Source organism: Gadus chalcogrammus, chromosome 12 (genome assembly GCF_026213295.1).
Source record: "Gadus chalcogrammus isolate NIFS_2021 chromosome 12, NIFS_Gcha_1.0, whole genome shotgun sequence".
In the NCBI taxonomy this organism is placed as follows: Eukaryota; Metazoa; Chordata; class Actinopteri; order Gadiformes; family Gadidae; genus Gadus; species Gadus chalcogrammus.
In genome coordinates, this window is record NC_079423.1 from 15,437,778 (window position 1) to 15,457,488 (window position 19,711).

Here is a 19,711-nt window from a genome sequence, read left to right on the forward strand (position 1 = left end):
AACAGCCCCGCTGGTCTGAAGAGAAATTAATGAAGCGTCAGGGCCACAGAGGTGTCATGGCGGCTCGGTGAGGCCCCTGGCTGGAGGCAGCTGCTCCTTCATAATAGGCCGAGGTCCGTCTTTAAAATAAAAAAAGAGGGGGGTCGCCCCCCCGCCCCCCGCCCCCGCCGGCCTGCTGTGCTCCAATGTGCTCCAATGACACACGCATTTGACCCCCTGGTCTCTTGCCGGCTCCGGGGCTGGGAGGTCCGGGCCAGACGCCCGGCTGGCATGATCTAATGTGGGGGCATGGTCAATGTGAGAGCACGGCTCCCGTTTCGGCTGTGGTCGGGGCTTGATGTGTGGGGTAAGGCCAGGCCAGGCAAGCCCCTCCACTGGAGATGCTGCAAGGTTTTAGCGAATAAAAAGGTGGCTTATATTTTTTCCGCCGCCTCATGAGTATAGGGAGTTTTAGGATTTGATTATGTAGTTTTGGGTCGTTGTTTTGTTTTACATTGCTCGTATTTAAATACTCACCGGAAATAGGTGTCTACTTTATCCTTTACGTCAATTATAACTAATTATTTTATTTTATGTTTTCAAATTTTCTTTATGTTAATGGTACGGTACATTCCTTATTATAATGTGCCTAATCTATTTCTTAAAAAGTATATGTGTTTGTGTGTGCGTGTCCCTCCTCTTGGATTGAAAATACAAGTTGTAATCAAGCACCGCTTTCCTGAAGAGTATCCCCATTAATCTCTACGTACTAAAGTCCTCTACTCTTCACATTGCAATGCATATCGACCGGCTAAAAAGTACTGCGCTACGTGTGGCGGTATGTGTGCGGGCATGTTGTTTGTGTGTGTGTGGTTTAGAGAGAGGTCTGTGAGACGAGGAAGCGTTGCGTTAGCTCGGGGGGCCTTGGAGGGAAGCTGCGGTCAGGTGAGGGCCCAGTGAGTCACAACAGATCTGGAGAGAGGCCGGCCACTCAGAAGACCACGGGGGAAACATCTTGGCTCTGATCTGCTTTATTTCATTATTTTGAATTGTATTCCGAGTTATTTTCCCTCCCGCTTTGTGTTTTTCCCTTACAGGAACACAGAGAAAATAGAAGTCCCATGTGTTGAGTCTAAAAATGGACTCATCTGTTTTCCTGCACTGTACTGGAGGCTCGCATAAGGCCCCTTTGATGGTCCGTCCCCCTCCCCCCCCCCTCTCTCTCTCTCTCTCCTTCAGTCCCTCTCTCTCCTCTATCTTTTCCCTGTCGCTCCACTTTGATATTTACCACAGCGGTGTAAACAAACACGCAACTTTCTAAGGGCAACTTAGCATGGCGGCTAACTACACGGGGCTATGGCCTATGCCGGCTCTATGTCAGGCTCAAGAGCTTCCCTGAACACAAGGCTGTTAGAGCAGAGCACACCAGAGTCCTCTACTCTCTAGAATATCCACAGTTTAACCAGAGTTGTGTCACAAGTTCGTATTGTAACGACTGGAACAGGATGGAAATCAAATGCACAGGCTTAAGTGACGTAGGGGTGATTACAATAAAACGCACACAAACGCCCATATTCACAACAGCAAAACAAAGAAAGACAATAGCTTCAGGAAAGTTGTCTTTTATGTGCATTGATTTTATTTTCAACGGAGGCTGCTAAACCAACATAAACCTTAAGTGAGTAGGCTTTACTGTTAAATCAATAAAACAGATAATGTTGACAAGCCTGTTTTCATTGCACCCTCTCTCTTCTCTTGCTCGCTCTGCCTCTCTCTCTCGCTCTCTCTCTCTTTCTCTCCCCGAGCTCACCCTCAACCATGTTGGGTTTTTTGACCACACACACACACACACACACACACACACACACACACACACACACACACACACACACACACACACACACACACACACACACACACACACACACACACACACACACACACACACACAACCATGCACACACATTGCTGCAATTGTGTGGAAAGAAAGAAAAAAAAGTGGTTGTGATGGAAAATTTCACCTTGAAATTTAGTTATTTGTCTTTTCTGGCAAGATTTCATTTGTTCTGTCAGTAGTTGCAATGTATTTTATTTATATTTTTAAGTTCTGTTTGGAGGATCGTTCAGCACACGGGTCACATTGCGGTCACCACCAAACACACTCAGGAAACCATTTCATACTTTGCTCTTGACAAATGAGCCAACGCAAAGAGAAAACGGAATCTGTGTTTGCTTGTTTCTCGTTAACAAGCAAAGCAAGTTCCCAGATAATGCCCTTTTTTCTCCAGTCTTTCATGTCATGCTGCACGCACACAGACACGCAAGAATAGTTTTTTGTCCACACATTAATCCATGTAACTTCTTTTGTATGAGATGTTAATGCATTTACTAAATTAAATAGTCGATCCCTGTACAATTTATTGCAAAAATTGTATATGTTCGTTTATCGATTTCAAATACATAAAATTGCATTATTCCAAATTGAGGATAATAATTATTAGGCTACCATTTCGGTTTTTACAAATACAGAAAAAACACCTCTAATAATTATTATTATTTTTTTACCTCTCTTTAGCCCACCAGCCTCAGCTAGTTATGTGCAGTTAACCCCTAACTACCCATATCACTGTTAACGTCTTGAGGAGCAGTGGTATGGGGGCGTTTTGATATGATTTCAGATTAGGAGTTCGACACTCTTGCCCGCTATACTCTTCATGAACTTCTGCATCATAAATACAGTCAACCCCTCATCTACACCACTTACCAAGATGGGGATGAACAGCGTTGTCCAAACTTGTGGAGATAGGGTGGGGGCTGGGGACTTTGTGAGTGCGGGGTTATCCCATAAATTGCGCCACCTTTTTCCCTCATCCCATCTCTGTGCAATGTCATTCAAAACGGCGACTCCATCCATTACCCGGGCGTAATGGACTCCAACTCCCGTCCGCGCATTGTCCGGCGAATTATTAGCCCATAACTTCAAACTATCAATAACTTTGAGATCATGAGGGAGGTCTAGGGAGGAGTATGTATGTGTCACTGTGTGAGTGTGTGTGGGCTGTGTGCTGTGAGACCAGACAAAAGAGCAGCTGGAAGCTGGAAAGAAAACTGATGTGGAAAGAAAAGACGGAAAGTAGTTGTATCAGGATCAAGCAGTTGTGAGGTTGCTGTGTTTTGTTTTGGCAGGGCTTCTGTGTGACTATTCATCAAAAGTTGTGAAAGAATACGCTTTGTGCTTTTTTATTTGTGTTCCAGGCGTTTCCTCAAGAGGGCAGTATTCTGTAATGCCTTGGCCCTCTCTGGCTTTGAGCTGTGGAAATATAGAGAAATCAATGGTGGTATTTATTTGAGCAGTTTCATATGTGTCACATCAAGCTGCTTTATTTCATCCTAAGTGATGACAGTTTGCTTTTCTCATTTCTGTTGAATTTAAGTGAACGCCTACAATCCGCTGCCATTCCAGAGGGTCTTCGTAAGTGACCAATTTAAAGAACTTTTCCCTATTCACAAATAGATGAGCAATAGTTGTATCATTTGCTACTTCTTCTCTCCCTCTCTCCCCTCTCTGTTCAAAAGCAATTTAAAATTGCTAATAATAAAAAACCTTGTTGGAAATTATTCACCAACAAGATGTCCGTCAGATAAAGTAACAAGGTTACACAGGGGAAAGTGCCGTCCTATTCTGCCTAATCGTCCCCTCTTTAACTCATGCACTATTCCTGAACCAATTCCATTTTCCTTCTCAGCGCCGAATTGTCTATTTTATTTTCGAAAAAAACACTACTCCGTGTTTCCTTTCTTCTTCTCCGAATAGACACTGGAAGCCCCTGAATAAACAACAAAAACGCAACTTGAAGCAAATCAATTTGCCAATACTGATTGCTCACAAACGCCACGTCTTTCAAAAGTCCTAATTAGTCTGTGGATGTCAAGAGGAGTCAGAGGGCCTGGACCTCGAGCCCTTCATCCCCGCACAACAGGCTGCAAAATGCTCTAGGCCTGTTCGGAACAGTGCACGTGAATAGTGCATGTGAACGTGGGTAATGGTCAGGGGACCCGTTGGGCCCCTCCGGTCTCAGTATAGCCAGCAGACCGTGACAAAGGACTGTATTCAACACACACATTGAATCGATGCGCTGTAGCTCTCACTATTGATTTTCACAGTATGGGAGATTTGCTGTGTAGGTAAACATTGCTTTGACAGCATCTGAAATGACTTTATATATTTATGCATGCCCTTTTTTTTTTTGCTCCCTTTTTTGAAGCATTTCTTTTAGTATAAAACTGCCAGAGATGAGCGGTTTGCTTTTGGATTAACAGTTAACTTAGCTTCCCAGATCGAATAACACAGTATTGTTAATGTAGTTTTATATTAGTATTATGGCCATTCATTAACTTGTTTATTTGACTCATTCTTCATATCTTGATCATGGACTAAAAGTTGATGTATGTCTTGATTTCAGTTCAACAGATAATACATTTTTAATCCTATTGTCAACAATTATTTTGATTGTTAAACTAATTGTAATATTCATTTATCGTATTGTAACATTAGAATTTTTCTCATATTATTAATGCATTAACTTCTCATACTTGACCCTGATCAAGTCTGAACAACAATGAGACTTGTACCTTAAAGGTCAAAGGACAGTTCATTGTTAAAAGGTACGTATTTTTAAAAGATCTAGAAGCTAAGAAATATTAATGTTGTTATAATAATAAATTAACTACGACTACATTTACATTGCCAAATATTAACCGAAGATGTGATTTGATAACTTTTCTTAGTTCATTTTGGGTAAAGTATATTTGCCAAAGATCCATTCCATAATATATAACTATCAAGTTAGTACGAATCAATTAATTATTAGCTAAATTCAAAAATCCAGAAAACAATCACACCACATGTTTCACCACTTGGATGAGGGCAGAAAGTTAATACTTTTCAATTTGAGTTTTTCAGAAATGATTAGATTAACTCTCACGTCCAAGTTCTGTCTGTTACTTTTCGAAGACAGACAGGCCTAAATTCTCATTCAATTGTCAATAACACCCCTCAAATGTCTTGTGCAATTTGAACAGTGGTTTTGTATGCTTCTTTTGAAAGAAATGAAAAAAGTAAATAACGTGTGTTTTCTATTTTTATTGAGCTATATTGGATTTCCTTGGTTACAGTTTATCTTCAGCTCTCAATTGCAAGAATATATGTCCAATACAGGAGCATTGCCACACATAAAACCTTATATTTAACTTAACGTGATCCTTTAAATTATTTCAGAATTTACAACATACAATACAATTTTGATAAAAACATTTAACATTTTGATAAACATATTCCACAAAATAAAACCTCAATGACATACAAAAGAGAATGTAGCAAAGAATTATTTATGTTAATTTAAAAATAAAATAAAATATAAATGTAAGCCTGCTTTGTTATTAAATGGCTAATAAATGCACCCCCTTTAAGTTAACAGAAACAGTATGAGAGTGGCTTGTTGTAAGATGATAATTGTGTTAATAATAATCGTGCTCAAAATGTTTCTCATTGTGAGCTGACCAATTGTAGGACATAAAAGGTGAACCACATAGGTAAAACAGGTATTTATTTCCTCATTATATATCTGGATGTTTTAATGAGTTCATAGATATTGACTGCGTTGTGCGTAAAAACAAAAGCACAATTTCATGACACACTTGTGTTGTTACTGACTGGGAAAAAAAATTTTCCCTTTGAAAAAAATAAACGTTGTTTGTGTTGTATCTTCAATTAACAACGCAGCATTAAAACAATATTTAAACTGGAATTCCAAGGTCAGCCGCCGAGATGGCACTTGTAATTAGGTCGTGCTGTTATTTAATAAATAGTATATTTTTAGTGTGTTTTGTCTAGATTCTTTTCCTTTTTTTTTTATTCTTTTCATCCACGCCATGTTTGCTCTTTACATTTTGATTATGGTTGTTGGATGGAATTTAGTATTTATTTTTTTCATATCTGATACTAGCATTATGAGAGGCAGGTTGGCCGGGAGACAGAAGCCTCATTTGAAACATTAACATCAAGGTTCGAATGAATAGCCATCGCTCGTGGTACTCATCACCTAAGTACCCTTGAAAAAGAAATCATTGAAGAGGTGAAAAAAAATTAAAAACCCAATTGATTCCCCCGACTAAATTAAGTCTCGCGACGGCAAAAACCAGATCCTCTGCATGCCGAAGCAGATCTGCAACAATTCACAACCAATCAGGTCGTTTTGTGTTTTCTCCCCTTTCTATTTTCTTTCAGCGAGAGAGAGAGGAGGTTGAAACACCCTCATGAGCGGTGCGTTTCTGAACTCCCCTGCACTGAGAAAATAAAGAGAGGAGAATAATAGGGTTCCTGTCGGAGGGGGCAGCAGGATTCCTGCCATTGCTCAGGCGGCCAACCCTCAGACCTCTCCTTGTGTTAAGCCCACTGGCATTTATTTGCTTTAGAATTACCTGCCAGCTCAATTTAGTAATAGCCTGTGTCATATGAAAGCAAACCAGCGCCCCCAACCTCTGGCCTGGCCTGGCCCTGCCTTAAGGAATACCTACATGTGATATGTATGTCTTGATGTTTCTTTGGGTGCGTGTGTGTGTGTGTGTGAGAGAGAGAGAGAGAGAGAGATGGACAGAGAGCGAGGTGTGTGTGCTTGTGAGAGTGTGTGCGTGTGTGTCGGCGTATGTCTACACAAGAGTGTTGCCGTCTGTTTTCACACAGCTTTCTGTGTGTGTGCGTGTGCGTGCGTGGGTTCGGGTTGTTGCGCATTCTCTTTTGAGCGTCAGGTCGTCTGATCAGCTGACTCTGTGTGACCCCTGTTATAGTAACAAGACCCCCCCCTCCTCCCCCTGAATACTCCCAGCATCCCTCTCCCTCTCCCTCCCTCCCTCCCTCCCTCCCTCCCTCTGTCACTCACACCGCCAACAGTGTGGGGAACGCTGTGTCCTGACACTCCAAATGAAACAGGTCCAAACAATGACCATTTTATCAACCTCTCGACCGCCCTGCCTTCTCCTGGAGACCACCCCTCTCACTCCCTCTCACTCCCCCTCACACACTCGCGTAAGGACGCAGGCATACAGATCCTCTCCTGGGGAGCTGGGGGTGAACGCGTAGTGGTTAGTGCGAAGGCAGTTTGGCGGTGAGGGGGGGGGGGGGGGGGATACGGTGGGGACACGGTGGGGACGGTGGTGGTGGGAGGGGGTAGCAGGGTGGACCAGGTCACTGGGACCAGTCTGGTTCCCTGATACTCGCTGCCACGCTCTGGGGAGAGCTGGGGAGATTTACGCTGCTTTGATGTACACTTTGAATGGTAATTAGTGAGAACTAGGCCAGGGCAGGGCAAGAAAGCAAGCGTGCGCGCGTGTGTGTGTGTGTGTGTGTGTGTGTGTGTGTGTGTGTGTGTGTGTGTGTGTGTGTGTGTGTGTGTGTGTGTGTGTGTGTGTGTGTGTGTGTGTGTGTGTGTGTGTGTGTGTGTGTGCCATGCATGTGTGTATGTGAGGGAGGGAAGGTGATGCAAATGATGCCTTGTTCTACAAGACCTGGGCTGTTTGTTTGTGAAATATGTTATCCACAGATGGGAAATCATCAGACATTTGATGCTGATAATATATACTGGATATTAAACAATGCAAATAATAATTAAACAAGCAAAACCCTGAAGAACAAAGCTCCGGACAAATATTGGGATCTAAAACAAATAAACTGAACTTGCAATTACCCTCTTATTCATAGCCACCGTTCAATTAATCCAGATTCTCTCCATCACGTTTTGTTTTGGTTTGTTTAGAATGTCCACGCTGTGGTGGGCCAACCAGACAACAGTCTTCTACCCAACGTCCCGAATAAGGAACCTCTTTAACCTAACACTACAACTCCCCTGCGGGTTTGACTCGTGGACAAGTCCATTGTCCCAGCTTAACGTCGGCTTCTGTATGCGTGCTAGTCTGTGTGAACGTGATGCACGTTTGTGCCGAGCTGCTTTTGTCTTGCGCAAGTAAAGATCGGTGCTGTTTGCTAAGTAAGCAAGCAGCACCCATAATAGCGGCGTGTGAATACTGATTGAACGCTGATCTAAAGCGGTGCCCTGACCCTTGACCCTAACACCAAGGGGGCCGGAGCCCGTCACTGTCACACCCTCCGCTGCGTGTCACAACCCGCAAGCGCACTCTGAGTTGAGTCCCACCCAAAGGTAGACGTAAGGGTTTACACAGGGTTTTGGCGGGGTGGTCTGGCCCAAGTGGTCGCTCTCTCGCTCTCTCTCTCTCTCTCTCTCTCTCTCTCTCTCTCTCTCGCTCTCACTCTTTCCCTATTTCTGTTTTTCTTTCTCTCTCGCTCTCGCTCTCTCTCTCTCTCTCTCCTTCCCGCTATCACTCTCTCGCTCTTTTTCTTTAGTGCACATGCACACAGATAGACACACACAGACATATACACACACACAGCGAGCGAAAGCCCTCCCTGACAGGCCCTTGCCAGAGCTGGACGTGTTACACTGAGCAGATGTGGTGTCCTACTTGTTTTCCTTGGTAATTATCCTTCATTTAGTGAAAGCATGTGCCAATCAAATGATTTTGAGGGCGAGACCAGGGGCACAGACGGGAGGGAGAGAGAGGGAGGGAGGGAGAGAGGGAGAGAGAGAGAGAGAGAGAGAGAGAGAGAGAGAGAGAGAGAGAGAGAGAGAGAGAGAGAGAGAGAGAGAGAGAGAGAGAGAGAGAGAGAGAGAGAGAGAGAGAGAGAGAGAGAGAGAGAGAGAGAGAGAGAGAGAGAGAGAGAGAGAGAGAGAGGTGTTTCTTGTGTGTGAGAAGCGCGGTGTCATTTAGGAGTCATTAGTAGATTACAGGGGAGTCTTGCTCGGCCATGAGAGAGAGGGGGAGGGAGTCACGGTGGTGGGAGTAAATGTTGGTTCTTACGGATCATTTGACTTTGTAGTGGCTACAAATTTGCTGATTATCACATTTAACACTTGCCTCATTCAATCATGATTTAGCGCAGTGAGGAGCTGATAAATCCTAGTCATGGGAGAAAAATATATAGATATAAATAAATGGTTCAGTTTAAATAATTAATTTAATGAAGAAGAATTTAGGGTGGCAACTTTCAACGGCGAAAAGTTTTTTTTCAGCACTTTTTTATAAGAAAATAGGCACACCTTTTAAAGAATAATCATTATTAAATTATAATTACGTAATATGAATTATTATATCATATATTATGTCATATCATTATTAGATTATTATATACCTGTAAATATGAATATTAAGAAATACATTTTTGTAAACAGTTCACGCTTACAGTCACACACGCTTAAAAAAAATCTAAAAACACAAAACAGTGATTCAGGTTGGAGGCCCGACCGAGAGAGGGAGAGACAAAAGGAGAGAGGGAGGGAGGGAGGAAGAAAGGCTGACGGAAGATATATGAAGTCTTCACGTGGATGAACTCCCATTCTTTTAGGCTGTGCAGCTCCGCGGACCGTAGTGAAGTGTGATTGTGTCTGACAGCTGCCGAGACCCCGCCTTACCATGATGGATCCACTCCCCCCCACGGTGCCCGTACACTGGAGCTCCACAGGACACGCTGCCACGCTTTGGCTCACACACACACACACACACACTCTGAGACACACACACACACACGGAGACACACACACACGGAGACACACACACACACACATAGGGAGAGGCACAGACACAGAGACACACGCACACACACACACACACACACACACACACATAGGGTGAGGCACAGACACAGAGACACACACAAACACACACACACACACACACACAGGTAGAGGCACAGACACGGAGCCACACGCACACACAGACACACACACACACACACACTGGTTAGAGGCACACACACAGAGACACACGCGCGCACACACACACACACACAGGTAGAGGCACAGACACAGAGACACACACACAGACGTGGAGACATACAGACACACAAAAGTATAGGCACAGACAGAGACATACACACACACACTCACACACAGGTAGAAGCACAGACATGGACACACACACACTCTCAGGTGGAGACACACTCATAGACATACACACACACACTCTCAGGTAGAGACACACACTCAGGTAGAGACACACTCGTAGAGACAAACACACACACCCACACGCCACAGCTGCATGATGGCACCTTCATTCATTCATATTCACACATTCAGTCATTCATCATTAAGCTCCATCAGCCTCGGTGAGAATTGAGAGAGAGAGAGAGAGAGAGAGAGAGGGGGGGGGAAATAACCTAAGCCACTTATTCTGGTCCCAGAAGAAAGTTCTCCACAGTTTACATACAGACTCCATTTGTCATCGACCGCTCAAGGCCGCCTGCTTTACAATGATGTCAGCCGCAAGGCTCACGCACACTCCTCTTCCATACACCAGCGTTTGTGCACGTCTGCCCGTTTGAGGGCACTGTGAGCGATTGGTTTTTAAACCCCTTAGCAGTTAGCTCAAACGTGTGCGTTAGCGGGACAGTGTGCTTGTGATTGTGTTTGTCGGTGGCAATATGTCAACTTGTATTTCGCTGTTATCGAGCCTATCTGAATTTACTTTGAAGAGTTTTGTCGACGTGTGTAGTGTTGAGTTTTTGCTTTTAAAACCTGGAAAAAATGCAGAGGATTGAATGTTTTTGGGACGACGTACACCTATATGTGTTTGAACTTATGCATCTAGATGGAGACATGCAAGGCAATCAATTGTTGCCACAGCAGGGTCAACTCTTCAGGACTGCTGGTCCGTTTCTCTCCCCCTTTCTCCTTCTCTCCTCATATCTCCCCTCATCTCTCCCTCCCCGTCCGTGGAAAACTCTCCTCATGCAACACATTGCTGCGGAGTGACAGACAGAACCCATGTGACGTGACAAGGGTGCGGCCCCCCCCACAAAAAAAGCCCCCGCTTCAATACCCCAAAGTATTTTTAATTAAACAGCTCACCAGCGGAGCCCGTACCCTCGGCCCCGGGCGGTTCAAAGACTCCCGTACAGGCCCCCATGTGTTAAAAGTTGGACTTGGTTTCCAATGGCGGTGTTTGACTTGGCCTCGCTGCCAGGGGCCCACAACGCCCCCATCCCCCCAAATTGTCTTGTTTAAACGCAAGCTTGTTTAGAGTTACCAGCCTCACCCCCCAACCCTTGTCCTCCACCCCCTCACCCCCCCCCCCTGTGTGTGGCTTTGGAGAATATCTGGCTACGGTTACACGCCTGGACCATGCTCACTGTTCTCCCACTTTAAGTGAAAACGCCTCGAAATGAAGCGGACGTCGAGGGCATTAAACCGGGAGGGTTTGAGCAAAAGAAGGAAGTGAGACCCTCCAAACTCTCCCCTAACCGCTCCCCCCCCCATCGCCGCGGTTTTGTTTAAGCGTTGAAACGAGTAAAATTGAGCGCTCATCTGTTGCCGTGGCGCTTCATCAACAACATTTGTCCGTCCCTGATGTAAAATCAATACGACACATGCTGACACAATGCATGAGCAATGGCAAGCGTGGCCGTCGTTTGTCATCGACTGGCAATAAAGATATGTCACAATTGATTTTAGGACGTTTTTTACCCCCCTCCCTCTCTCTGGCTCTCCGTCTCTCTCTCCCTCTCTCGTTTCATCTCTATCCCACCTCTTTTCACACCCACGTCTTCTCTCTCTCACTCTCACTCTCACTCTCACTCTCACTCTCTCTTTCTCTCTCTCTCACTCTCTCCCTCTCTCTCTCTCTCACTGTCTCTCTCACTCTCACTCTCACTCTCTCTCTCTCTCTCTCTCTCTCACTCTCACTCTCTCACTCTCACTCTCACTCTCACTCTCTCTCCCTCTCCCTCTCTCTCTCTCTTTCTCTCTCTCTCTCTCTCCCTCTCTTGCCCTCCCTCTCTTTCGACACACTGTGAGAGAAGGAAAATAAATGAGCGCCATGATGACTGAGGTACAGTCAGCCTTGTCAAACCCAATTATTGTGAGAGCGAGAGGTCGGGGATGGTTTAGCGCTCGGACCGGCTCCCACAGAGGACAGTTTAGGATCTTCACGCGGGGGTTGATGGGGTTGATTGGGTGGAGGCGGGTCGGTGGGGTCAAGGGGAAGAGGAGGAGTGTTTTGTTGTAGCTGTTCAATACGCGGCTCTTTTTGAAAGACCTTCCAGGACTGCTCTCAGACTAGCGTTTGAATGGGCGTCTGTACTTTGTGTTTGTGTGTATTTTCTCTACCCACCTAGCTCCGTGTCGAGGCTTCAGGGTTTCTTCCTTCCTTTTTTTCCCTCCCAACCAAAATAAAATAGTAACCTTGGATTGATAGAGTTTATAGATCCTTTAAATCATCTTCAGAATGGAGGCAAAAGTGTGTGTGTGTGTGTGTGTGTGTGTGTGTGTGTGTGTGTGTGTGTGCGCATATTTGTATTGCGCGTGTGGAAGGCGTAGTTTTTTTTTATGTTTTGTGTTTTAAGTTTTCACTTTCCTATCTTCGTTGGGGATAAATCTGTGCGGTAAACTTATCTGGAGGATGAACCCTGCATAGCTTAATATTACTTTTCCCTTAGGAGATTGCATTCATCTTTTGTATGTTTGTCTGCTTGGGCCGTCTGTGTGTGTTTGTGTGTGTGTGTCGGTTTGAGTGTTTTACTCTGTAGGCTTTTGTGTAAGCGTGTGTGTGTGTGTTTATGTGTGTGTGTTTGATTTTGAATTCTTGTGGGTGGCTGTGAATGGGTTTGCATGCCTGTGTTTGTGTGTCCGCCTGCTTGTGTTGGTGTGTGTATTCTCATGTTCTCTGCGCGTGGGCCTGTGTGTTTGCGCGTATGTGTCAGACGAGCGGCGTGGTTTGTTGCCGTTGGGCTGTGTGCTGCGCGGCGTTGCCCAGTGGTAGAGAGCAACATCTGTTTCGGGCTTGTTGTTCCTCTTGGCTGCTTTTCAATTGGATTTCCTCAAGCAGGGCCAGAAGCTGTCACCTCTGCTAGGCTCTGCTAGCTATCAGCACCAGCCCCTATATTAAGTACCTGGTTCAGGGCTAAGCTAATAATTCTCTATCCTCTTCTGAGCCGTCACCTTCCGCACTGCCGCTACGCACCTCCGTGTGTGTGTGTGTGTGTGTGTGTCTGTGTGTGTGTGTGTGCGTGTGCGTGCAGCCTTCCCTGGGGTTCGTTGGCTGACAAGCCTGGGGGTCCCCATCTCAAAGATTGAATGTGTGTGTGTGAGTTTATATGATTGCGGGTGGGGGCATTATCAGTATTAGTAGGCACAAGGTACTCTCATTCCTAAGATGCAGGCATTAAGATGCGGGGATATGCACTAACACATTATTTATCATGATAATACATTGATTAAATTAACATTTTATCATGCACCTTTATGATAATAATGCACAGCCCTCGTTTATGTATATTTCTGTCCCATGCACTTTCACGCTATTCTATTGGTCGATACACTTCCTTACCTTTTTACTTCGTACTTTTCAACCAGCCTCTAGAGTTGACCTGCTCTGCTGACCTCTTGACCCCCGTTGTTTATCGACCTCCACAACGACAACCTGCATCTCTTTTCTCTTTTGCTTATCTTTCTTTGTATAATTGTTTGTGTGTGTGACGTGTTTGTGTGTGTGTGTGTTTGTGTCTGGGTGTGTTGACATGCCTGCGTTTGTGTTTATTTGTTCATATTCATGTGTGTATGTGAATGCCTAGATGTGTGTGTGTGTGTGTGTGTGTGCCTGTGTTTATGTGTGTGTGTGTGTGCCTGTGTTTGTGTGTGCCTGTGTGTGTGTGTGTGTGTGTACGTGTGCATTCCTGCGTTTGTGTGTGTGCGTGGGTATGTGTGTTTGCATGCCTGCGTTTGTACGTGCATGTCTGTGTGTGTGTGTGTGTGTCTGTGTGTGTGCGTGTGTGCATACTTGCTTTGGTGTGTGTGTTCCCATCCCCTGTCTACCTGCCACTCTCCCGTGCCAGCTGGAGTGGTACTGCAGACCTGTAGAACATCAAAACCCGGACCCCAGCCCCTCCGCCCTCTCCTGCCCTGACAGGCTGTGTGCGCTTAAAGTGAGAGTTATGTATACAAGTTAATTAAACTGTTTTGGTGTGGAGGGGTCAGAGACATTAGCTGGTCCCAGAGCACGAGTGTGAATTTCATAACACACACACACACACACACACGCACACGCACACACACACACATGGATACACACACACACACACACACACACACACACACACACACACACACACACACACATGGATACACACACGGACAAACACCCTCACGCACAACGTGGCGTTTTAACCTCTGCTGTCTCTCGTTTCTCTAATGGCTGCCAGCTGTGAGGGCAGAAGCTTTTCCCACAACGCTTTGGTTGCCAAGTGCCGATGCAGATAGCTCTATTTGTAAAGAGTGTCTGTGTGTGTTTGAATTTGGCGTGGATGTTTGACGCGGGGTCTGGCACGTTGCGGCGGCTCTCGTTTCTGCCGTGGTGAGCGAGTAGGGGCGCCTGGCACTGTCTTCAGCCGTGTCTGAAGCTTGTCCGGTGGCTTTAGGAAAAACGGAAATAATCTTTTAACGGATATTTTGTTGGTATTTTTTTTTTTCCTCGCATAAGGGGGTTAGACGAGGGTCAGGAGGTTTTTGTTTTACTGTTGAGCAACATCAATTCCTTAATTTTCGGCGTAATGGTCACGATTATAAAGAGAAGAGTGAACATTTAATACATTTTCTTCAATTGTCACGACTGGATTATCAGTATTTTAAATAAAATATGTGGTGTTTAGTTTCATGAGCGGAATTCAAGTTAAATATTGATGTGAATTATCTTAGGCGTGTGGGTAACATACACTTGTTTGGTTTGCCCGAATGGCTCCTACTTTACCGGTTTGTAAAAGCAAACTGTGAGAGGAACTCCGAGATGAATTCCTTGAGGTGTTCAGCAGAAGACGGCACAATAGTGCTTCCCTCAAATAGGCATTTGTGTGTGGGACAAGGTCATTCTATAGACTTTGATCATAAATTGGTTCCGCCTCTAGCATTCAAACCAGCTGCACGCTAACTAGCATATGGTACTATTTTCTTAGTTGCTTGGGGATATCCCGTCGGTGGACCTGTAAGACGTTCAGGCAGAATATTTCAGTCAACTTTACTCTTTGTTTTATGAAGGACAATTACAGAGTCTTGATATAATACACATGACCCATGCCGAAATTAAAAGATGGATATGAAGAAGATGGAGAATTCAGTCTTGGCCATTATTTTTTCTTTACAAAGATGCAATCAATTCCATTTGTTGGTACGAACCTGAACAGGGTTCAAGTGTTGCAGTTCAAGGTAAAACCAAATAGTAATTTGAAGCATTGTGCTCAAAGACTCCATACTTCCCATTCACGCACAATCCCACTGTTAATCTCTATTCTTCTCTCGCCCTCTCTCTCTCTCTCACCCTGTCTTCCTCTCACTCTCTCTCTCACCCTGTCTCCCTCTTTCTCTCTTGCCCTCTCTCTCTCCCCCGTCTCCCTTTTCTTCTGTCTGTCTTTCTTTCTTTCTCTTTCTTCCCTCTCTCTCTCCCTCTCACCCTCTCTCCCTCTCTCCTTTTTATTTCTCTTTCTCCTATCTCACTCTTCCTTTATCTCTGTTTCTCCCCGTCTCTCTCCCACCACTTTCCCCCTATCCCCTCCCCAATCTGAGCATCCCATCCCCAGACACACACCTCACCCTTCCCTACTTTAATCCGTTTTCATTCCACCGCATTGAAATTTAACTTGCCAAGGACAAAGCCATCAATATGACTCCTTGTTGGGAGCCCTTCCTACTGGGGCTTCACTGGCTAACTTCTCTCTCTCACAAGTCACACACGCACACACACACACACACTCACACGGAGGAGTGACACTTGATGGGCTGCTCAGCTATATGATGACAATCTGTTTTGGTGGTGGAAGTTGGATGGCTGTGTGTGTGTGTGTGTGTGTGTGTGTGTGTGTGTGTGTGTGTGTGTGTGTGTGTGTGTGTGTGTGTGTGTGTGTGTGTGTGTGTGTGTGTGTGTGTGTGTGTGTGTGTGTGTGTGTGTGGTTTTCACTGCAACGTTGGCACTGGTGGGACTTGTCACTGCACTGAGGGTGTGTGTGTGTGGTTTTCACTGCAACGTTGGCACTGGTGGGACTTGTCACTGCACTGAGGGTGTGTGTCTCTCGTGCTGAGGCTTGGCGGGGCTGGCGTGGGCGGGACAGTTAAAAGCGCATGAAAAAGCAAAGCGAAATTCTGTTTCCTGTCACGAGGTAATGAGGTGCTAGGACCGTCCCCTACGCCGCTCACACCCATACCTGCTGCACGCCACTTACTCTCAATGCAGAAGAGGAGGAGGGCTAGAGGGGGCGGGGCCATCAGCCCTGGGGGGGGGGCGTGGGTGCTGATGTATGGATCACTGTTTGAGGAGGATTCATCTGTGCTCCCGAGGCGAGCGCGCTGGTGCGCGGGTAACTGCCGGACGCATGCCTGGCTGGCCGCCGGCAGACGCTTCTCTCCGTCCCGTCCCGTCAATCCATCCGTCTGCCCTGACAGCAGCCATCCATCAGGCCGTCCGTCCCTCTGTCCGTTTTGAGTCTGTCGTGTCGTGGACCGACTGTCTGTATCTGCCTGTTGTAAGTCTGTTTGGTGTGTTGTGTGTCTGGGTGACGGTCAACGTCTCTGTCAGTCTCTTGACAGTCCAGGTCTGTTTGCGTGTGTGTCTGTCTCTGTCTGTCACTCTGTCTGACGGTCAACAATGTGTCGGTCTCTCTTGTCCTTCTTTCTGTATCTGTCTAAAAGGCACATTTCGTGTTTCTGTGTGACAAGTCTGTCTGACGCTTTCTCTTTGGCTTGTGCTTCTGTGGTGGACTACGGATGATTGAAGAGTTTTGTTTACAAGCAGAAGATGGAGTGCTGCAACCCTTATCAGAAAGGGAATAAAGAATAAAGTCATTCATAGTTTTCTATCCCCAACTTCAGTAGCAGCTGCTCTGAAAGCTTAGCCTGTTTAGCAACTACAACCTTGTTGATGCATTCATCTGTTCACCTAGGATAGCTTGGTGTTGTTTGCTCAAGGACAGTACAAGCTGTCGTCTGTGTACGGTCAACCATCTTTTGCTTTCCTGTCATATGAGTTGACAATCGTGCTGGTTGTATAACACTGTGAACTAAAAAACAGAACGCAAAACTACGTAAAGTCCATGGCCAGAACTGTTGCTGGCCAGTTTATTGGATCTTTGGGTTTGTTGGATATTCATATGACACCCAATAATGGATGTAGTTTAGAAGTTATCCTGGGTGCTCGGTCAGTGCAGTTGTTTATTTTAGTCTCGCTTTGTATCACACTGTATCCCATCTGGGGGCAATGTGTTTTTCGCCTGTGATGGTTCGCTCTAACTTTTTTAAAACATACAATTGTTCCCTAATTAGCCTACCAATTTACGCGCCCAAGCTTTGATGTATCGCAATACTTTGAAAGCGAGCGCGCCGATCCGTTTGCATAAATTTGTAGCACTTTTCCTATGAGTTCAAAAGAAGCAGTAAGTGTGTTTAGAAGAGCACACAATGCATTTAAATAATGCGCCCCCATTTTTTGTTGTGTGTCTGTGTTTGTTTTTTAGTGGTCATATTAATGAATTAACATCTTAAGCAATTCGTTGGTTATTGTTTGTGTTGCTACTTATTTTTAACTCAATTAAGTTATAATGGAGCATTTTTCCTAACGAGCGGATCCCTTTCTCCTCACTTTGTTTGCTACACAACCAAAGATTAATTACCAAATAAGGAAAAATGATCAAAAACATGCTAATTAAATTGCAACAATAACTTGAACATTGCAATTATAATGCGATACAATAGGGTATGCGCTGTTGCAAATTATGACTTGCTGTCTCGAGGTATTTTATGTTGGTGTGTGTGTGTGTGTGTGTGTGTGTGTGTGTGTGTGTGTGTGTGTGTGTGTGTGTGTGTGTGTGTGTTGGTGTGTGTTGGTGTGTGTTGGTGTGTGTGCGTGCGTGCGTGCGTGCTGGAAGAAAGCTTGAATGATGGAGGCAGATATTGACAGACAGATAACAAGAGTACATGTGTACGTGTGTTTGAGTGCAATATGAGCCGATTTCGATTTTTTTATAGATTTTATTTGAATCCCAAAACTCCTCCCACTCCCGACAGCCAGCCAGCAGAGCTGCGCTAGTTTGCATCACACAGTTGCACAGTTTGACTAGACAGAACACTGTTATTGAGTTTTATCAATTCTGAAAGTATCCCGCTTTCTAATCTCAGATCAGGGTTTCCTCTTTTGTTACGGAGATATCCGTCAGGACTCGTCAAGACAATTTTAAACAAATGTATTTCTACAGGGGCCAGTCTACGACATGGGTTTGATGATTCTAAACCTTTTTCTTTGGACTCATCCAAAGATGATGGCCACATCCAGTCCAGTCGAGGCAAACGTGCACCTACAGATCCCATGCCCCAGAAACATGCGAAAGAAAGTCCCCGTTCACACAGATCTGCCATCAGAACGTCAACAGTAGCTGTTAATCTAAAGGCTGATTTGTGAGACTATTTGGCTACTAACTGGGAGGGGCTACATTTTAGACACTGGGACTTTAAGGGGGTGGACCCTGTGCACTGCGTGCTTTAAGAGTGTCCTGAGGTGGCTCCGAACAGACAGCCAGGTGGGACACCAGAGGGGGTTAGCCCGGGATACAGGCGCCGTTGTGGGCCTGTCACTCTGGCTGACAGGCCCATAATGTGGTCAATGCTGATGAATTGAAATCTCCCTTTGGTAAAAATTGGATGCTCAGAGCTCGCTGGTGATGGATGCTCCGACGCAGACCTGGGTGCACGTCCTTTAAACTGAAACTTTGCCCTCACTTGAAACACACACACACACACACACACACACACACACACACACACACACACACACACACACACACACACACACACACAGGGAAAGACACACACACAGGGAAAGACACAAACCGAACCACGCAGGGAAAGAGAGATATCGACCCACACAGTCACAAGGAGAAACACATACTCATCACAACCACACACACAAACACACAAACAGTAGAGTTTGTGGGAGGGGAAACAAAACGTACTTTTACCCTTTTTTGCAGTGTTTCTAAATGTGTTCTCTTTACAGGGGCCAGACATAGATTGACATAAAGCTGTCTTATCAGAGAATCTATCCGTCAGCCTTGAGATTGATAAGATTCCCCTCTCCCCTCCCTTTTCATTAATCTTGCTACCTCTTTTGTGGTGCAGCTCAATCTGCGCTCAGTGAATGCTGTCCTTACCGTTCTCATTGAAGCGACAGGATTGCATTATGGGCCGAAGGTGAATGCACAGCTTGTACATTCAAAGGGGGCCACAATGGGCCCGCAGTGAAAAAATAGCTGTTTTTCTGCGACCAAAAGTGCAGCTTTTATGCGTCCAAGGGCATGGCATTCTTCCGGCCCGGGTACTAGTCGCGGGGCGTGGAGAACATGAAAAATACTTCTTTTATGTGTCCCTTTTTTCCACAATACCCCCCCCCCCCCCCCCTCCCCCACACCCCTCCTACCTCCTCCCACCACGACACACACACCCACACACCCCCCCATTAATTTTCTGTGATAGACACATCTGGACAGAGATGCGTCATGTATAGGCGTGGGTGCTTACTTTTGCTTGAGTACTTCGTTTTTGTCTGTTTCTGCATTGTGTGTATGACCTAGAAAGCT

General features: G+C 45.4%; 1 protein-coding gene across 1 annotated transcript in view; it reads left to right on the top strand.

Annotated features, from left to right (window-relative positions):
- LOC130393506 (adhesion G-protein coupled receptor D2) overlaps nt 1-19,711 on the top strand; it is a 51,786-nt gene that overhangs the window by 19,856 nt on the left and 12,219 nt on the right. The window lies entirely within an intron of this gene.